Raw genomic sequence first — 6,616 nt, 5'->3', positions numbered from 1 at the left:
TCTATAGTTAGTAATTAAGACATTTCTGAATTTTTACCAGCTTACAGTGACTAATTTATTCAAATGCAATTTTTTTCATTATTCATCTCTCTCTCAAGGCAATTTTTTTGAAAGATCTTGATGTGACTTATTGACCAATTTCCCTTAGCTCTATTAAATTGTAAATTTTGTTTAATTTATTAGCTTTTCTGTATGTAGCAGGTAGTTATTCTTGTCAGTTTGTTTTGTTTGTTTATTTGTTCCTGATGGTAAGATCATAGATTGGCCTCCATACACAGGGCGGGGAAATTTAGCAACCCCAAACAATCAACTAATCCCACAGAAAGGAAGACCCATCCCTTAGTACACCAGACCAGATGATAAACCTTACAATACAACGCACAGTTGTAAAATCAAAGCCACAAACGTCCTCTGAATTTTTACCCTGAGAAGGCAGAGTAACCAGCAAGACTATGAAGTCCATTCAAAGAACTTCACAGAACTCACTGCTGTAATGGCACAGCACCGCAAGTCCCCTAGATAAAAAACATATTTGATAAGAAATTCAGGTGCATCAAGGTATACAATAAGACCAAATAAACTGTAACAAATCCAACTGCCATAAGAAAACCATGATCCCCAGCACAACGGATTTAATCTGCAGCAATACATTCTGCTACATATTCACTTAAGTCCAGTTAACATAACATAGGCCAGGAAGAGATGTAACTGATCACTGCACCAGGCTGAACTCTTCAAGAATACATGAATTTTCCCTTCGTTGTCTGAGTGAAAGCACTGCCTCAGTTTCCCTTTATGTGAAATAAGAATTCTCCTACTGCCTTGACAAGAGTCCTGGAGTGACTACCTGATCCATACACAGCATTTTAACACCCCATCGCTACAAATAATAAATGAGTATTTAAGTACCATACAAATTGGTGTCCTTTTATTTTTTTTCCTACAAATACAGGCATTTTAAACATATGAGGATTTTAGAAGGGAAAAGGGGGTAGGAGAGGGAATCACATGACTGCAGGCCCCTTGGCCTTACCACTTTTCCAGAGTCTACAACAACAGGGACCTCTCTGTTTCAAAAAAAAAAAAAAAAAAAGCCCATTCTGTTCTCTGAATCTGCTGTAATGAAATGGAATTTGCATTCAGCATACAGCACTAGTGGTCAGAGGGAATCACTGTCTCCATCAAAGATTGTGCACTTTAAATCCTTTGCTAGTTCAACTGCTGTATATTTGATTTTAATTAAAGTTCTGTCATGAATTATAAAAGACCAGATCTTGAAAGTCATTAATTAGGGCCCCTCGGTGTCTGAATGCTAACATTATAATGACAAGTGAGATGTACAGTGCCTATCAACACACAGCAGCATGGCAGCAGCAGCAAAGCAAGCAGAACTATTATTCTGACACGTTCAGGATTGCACTTGCCGATTGTTAGAGCAAAGAGCTCTCCCATGAATACAAACAGAGCAGCGGAAGGGAATAGTGAAGCTTCGGTGTGGCACTGTTTGTAAGTAATGTGCCTCTTCCCAGCATCTGAGAAATGGCTCGCTCGGTGAGGTACTCCTTAGGGTCTGCCTCTGAAATTTGAAAAGCAGAAATTCCACAGGTCTGTACAATGGGGCTTAGGAGCTGATGACACAATCACCCCAACTTAGCTCTTACTCTTACAATGTGTGTAGTAGTGGCTACCTTACTACCTAAGGGCTACATCCCAGCACGCTTATTCACATGTTCCACTGCAACGTGCCTCTTCAAGATAAACAGGCTCACTGACAAAATACGACGCAAGCCAACATCAATACGGATGGCAGGGTCTGTCCCCAGTGCTAGTTAGGATCGTGCTGCGTTTACCGAGTTTAAGCATATACAGAAGCATCAAGACTTCATTCTTCTGCTGAGCCACCACTCACCTGGAGTTTCTTCTAAAGGCAAATTAGTTCTGCGTATTTTATGCACAAGATCCAATTCATTTTCAGATGAAAATTGGCCAGATGACACTTCACAAAGTGAAATACAAATGAACACAAGATAGCTAGGTGTTTTTCATACGCTGCAACCAACTGGGCAAACTGTAACAGTAAGTGACAACCTCATTTGTAAATCACCGTGAAATCGGATGTTTGAAAAGTAGAGTAAAGGGAGAAAAAGGGTAAGTATGAAATCAGATACTACTAGTCATGGTGTTTTTCTTTGAAATAATACAAACTGATGCACTTCTTTATGTTTTAAGCAGAGTGTTTGGATTTACATTGGAAACAACTCGGGGTTTCCATGCCCTTTACAGATGCAATGTCCTCAGAGAATACTGATAACTTAAAACTAAAAAATCCTTCCTCAAAATCAGCTCGTTTTTCAAAATTAAGGTTTCCTCTTAAGATTTCGGCAGTTGAAATCTTGACACTAAAACCTTTCTCTCACCTCACTGCTGAGGAGCAGTTTGAGCTCTGTCTTCTCCCTCCAAACTGCAGGCGGCGCAGGCAGCCAGCCCTGGCAGGGGTGACAAGCCAGGCCCTTGAGGAACCCAGAGCCACCTCCTCGCTCCAGCTTTGCTCTCCTCGAGCAGCTGATTTTGACCAATAGACAAACCTGATTTCCTCTTAATTCAACAGCCCTATAAGCTAAAAGGGAGTTCTTCGGACTCATTCTGAACAACATTATCAATGCACGCTTTCACAATATTCCACATTAGTTGTCCAATTTATGATCTCTATCATTAATCGTTCTTGTAGAGAAACTATTTCTCTGAGTATTTTCACAGTTTCACCATAAGGAATTGCTTATATTGTGCTCCATTTATGGCGATTTAGGAATATTTCTCCATTCACATCCCTCGCATTATTAAACTACGTCATTTTTAGTGAAAGCACTGTACTTTCCATATTACTGGCATAATTTTCACTGAAGAGACATTTCAATTAGTGACCTTAACAGTTAATAGGTCAGGCATATGCTACTTACTATAATCAGTCTCTAAATGCACATACCTAAAATACATATATTTTTTATTGTACCTATTTTCTGCCTGAAATTCAGGGGCAAGAAGCAGGCGATGACCAAGTTCAACCAATGTTTCTAACCAAATTCCCAAAGGCTTGATGATTTCTGAACTAACCAGCTAGCAGAATGGTCAACAGCAATGAATAATAAGAATGCCCCAAATTCAAGTTACAAGAACTCACCAGAGGTCCCTTTATCCTACCAGATACTTGAAATCAAAATAGTCAAAACAGGCAAGAATTAAATTGGGAAAATGCGTAGGGAGAAGAGATAAATTTATCAAAGGAGGCTGAATTTTAAACTTTCTCTGACTATCTGGCAGTTTTAAGAAGGCACAAAGAAGTTTGTCCTGGTGACACATGTAAACTTGGCCTGGGGTTTTGCTCAAAGTAATTCAGTGTATTTCCACTGAACTAATTCACCCAACAGAAGCTTTGCAATGCCAATTAACACCAGCTGAGGACACAAGTAGGAATTTCTGGTTCAGGCTGAAGCATAATGAACAAATGCAATGGAAAATGCTTTGTCGAGAGTAACAGATTTACTTAGAATTCATTTCTAATTTAGTAGCAAGCTAACAAATGAAATTCATGTGTCAAGGAACCTTCACATCCTTAGGAACTAACTTCCCAAACAGAAGGGACGAGAGAAACAAAAGCAAAAATATAATTGCTACCTTAAATGCTGAAAATCACATCTGGTACCAACTGTTGACCCTTTGTACATTGTCCTGCTCTCACCCCTCCATGCACACACACACACACACTGATTTCCAACAGTTTAAAGACTCCCTCATGTGGTGGTCAGATATGGTGAATTAGATCACTGGAGTCTGAGCCAGGCACTGAGCAGGCAGAGAGCATATCCAGATAATAAATGATGTGGATGTTAAAGCCTTACGTTCTGTTAGGAACAACCCTTCAACATACATGTCTCAGATGAGCTCACTTGCCTGAAATATAAATGAGTTCTCGCTGAAGTTATTAATCCTTTTAAACTCAAATGGGAACTGCCGTGACTAATCATTGCTTCCTGGAGACAACTTTACTAAAACAGATAAACTGCTAATATTATGCCTTTCTCTGTTCCTACAGGGGCACACATCTCCATTGGTCAACCACAGCAGAGACCCACTATTGCTGTTATAGGCACTGAATGGCAGGTACTTGGTGCTTAGTGTCTCGCCAGTGCCAAACACCAGGAAGAATGTAGCCCCTTAGTATATTATTAATACTACTACTTGTGTAGACAGTCCATCTTCAGCAGAGGTACCACTAAGGAAGAGCAGTGAGTAGATAAATGAACATGTGCACCTCAGGTTCGGTGGTGCTTCAGTCTGGCACCACACTGGTAGCTTTGCCACTTTCTACTGCAGTGCCCTACAAGTCAGACATGTGGTAAAACGCACCAAAATCCCTCCTTTATCTTAGTCCAGTCCCATGCTTTCTTCTGTAAGCTCTTTGGCCTCCTGGTGCATATAAACTCATCTTCCTCAGACAGGAAGAAAGAAGGCACTGGAATGGTGATCCAGGAGAAATCACAGAACAGGATCTGTGCAAAGGAGAATGAGTCACAAGGCAACCCTGGCACACTGAGAAGGAGCCAAAGGCCTGGAGAAACTGGACCTGGGATAGTGGCATGGGCACCTTTCCTGAATCACAGAATCATAGAATGGTTTGGGTTGGAAGGGACCTTAAAGATCATCTAGTTCCACCCCCCTGCCCTGGGCAGGGACACCTCCCACTAGACCAGGTTGCTCAGAGCCCCGTCCAACCTGGGCAACCTTTTCCAGTGCCCCACCACCCTCACAGGAAAGAACTTCCTCCTAATGTCTAATCTAAATCTCTCCTTTTTCAGTTTAAAACCGTTACCCCTCGTCCTATCACTATGCTCCCTCATAAAGAGTCCCTCCCCATTTTTCCTGTAGCCCCCTTTAGGTACTGGAAGGCTGCTATAAGGTCTCCCCGGAGCCTTCTCTTGGGCTGAACAACCCCAACTGTCTCAGCCTGTCTTCATAGGAGAGGTGCTCCAGGCCTCCGATCATCTTCATGGCCCTCCTCTGGACCCATTCTAACACATCCATATCCTTCTTGTGCTGAGGACTCCAGAGATGAAGCCCAGGCAAACTTCTCCACCACCTCAGGTTTCCCAGTCACTTAGAAGTTCTGAATGAAATGCTCTGAGAACAGGACATTGGCTCTTTCTGACAATTTTAATCTGTTATTTCTTTTTGAGGAACCCTGCTAAAATCAATGCAAGGCCATCTACAGTAATCAAGTTGTTGGTTTGCTTCCTAAACTTGAGGCTATACACTGACAGCTCAGAATCTGGAAGAAGTAACAAATAAAAGAAGAGGTTATATACATATACTGCAACAGCTTACTTGGAGACACACGTCCCACTGCACCCAGTTACAGCCAGCTGACTCTGTAATCAGATCAGCTGCTTTCTTGAGATCTTAATTGTCCTGATGATTATTTATTTCTTCAGCCTAGCAACAGGTTTCAACTTAAAACATGAAACCCCACTAAGAATAAATCCATCATTCTCCCATGGACCGTGCTTACTGACACTCTGCCTAATATATTCCTCTGGAACCACCGGGAAATCATCAGCTTTTGATAAAATTTTGGAATTAGTGACAGTAGGAATTGCTACAGTGCGTTTTTGGAAGGATGACTACTCTGTCAGCAAATTACCCAGGACACCATCTGAAGTCTAATCCTGAAACTGCTGAGTGCTCCTGCATAATTTCAAAAATAATTTTCTGAAAACAGAAAAATCCTTTGATAAAAGCAGCATGTTAATACACACTCATGTGTCTCTCATCAGTCAGATCTACTGAGATATGTAGCTTACAGCTCACAAGACATCATGATTCCCTTTTTACTGTTATTACTGAAGTATGTCCTCAAAAGAGGCATTTGCCATCTCAGACTGTGTGGTTTCTGCCATGCAGTTCCTATTAATGCCTGAAAGTAGGCATTTAAAAATCAAATCTGGCATCTTACTCATAAAGTAGATGGTTTAAATTTTTCAATGATGTGGAGTGGTTCTAACCTGAAACAAACACAGTAACTAGAGAAGAGCTTTGTATGACTCAGGGGAGATAAATTAATATATATATCAAATAAAGAGCTTACCTAATATGGAAGTTATATGCAACATTGAAATGTATTTTTTCCTCAAATACATAAAGGCTGTAGCTGTAGCTATAACTGCTTCCATTTTCTGTAGCTAATCCAGAGGTAGCATCTATGTACATAGACAAAATATCTTGTAGAGTGAGTATTAAGGTAAGAGAAAGGAGATCTACGTTACTCTTTCTGCTCTTCCATAAAGTTGGTAGGTGGCCTTATGTTTGCTTCTCAGGGGGGCTTCTTCCGCTTTCTCTCTCTTTTTTATTGCTTCTTTCCTTAATTTTTAACTGCCAGGAATCCATTCAGAAGTCACTAATTAACATTAGAGGTAATCTCTTCAAAGTATGGCGTGTCGAGGAATGTTTATGCACTAAACATTAATAGCAGTTAAATCGTCAATCTGTCAATGTCAAAAGACTCGGTTCAAACCTTTCAGAATCTGCCTCCCTGATTTTAAGCTTATCTAGTCTGAGAATAGAA

Source organism: Chroicocephalus ridibundus, chromosome 4 (assembly GCF_963924245.1).
Source record: "Chroicocephalus ridibundus chromosome 4, bChrRid1.1, whole genome shotgun sequence".
Lineage (NCBI taxonomy): Eukaryota > Metazoa > Chordata > Aves > Charadriiformes > Laridae > Chroicocephalus > Chroicocephalus ridibundus.
This window is presented reverse-complemented; position numbering follows the sequence as displayed.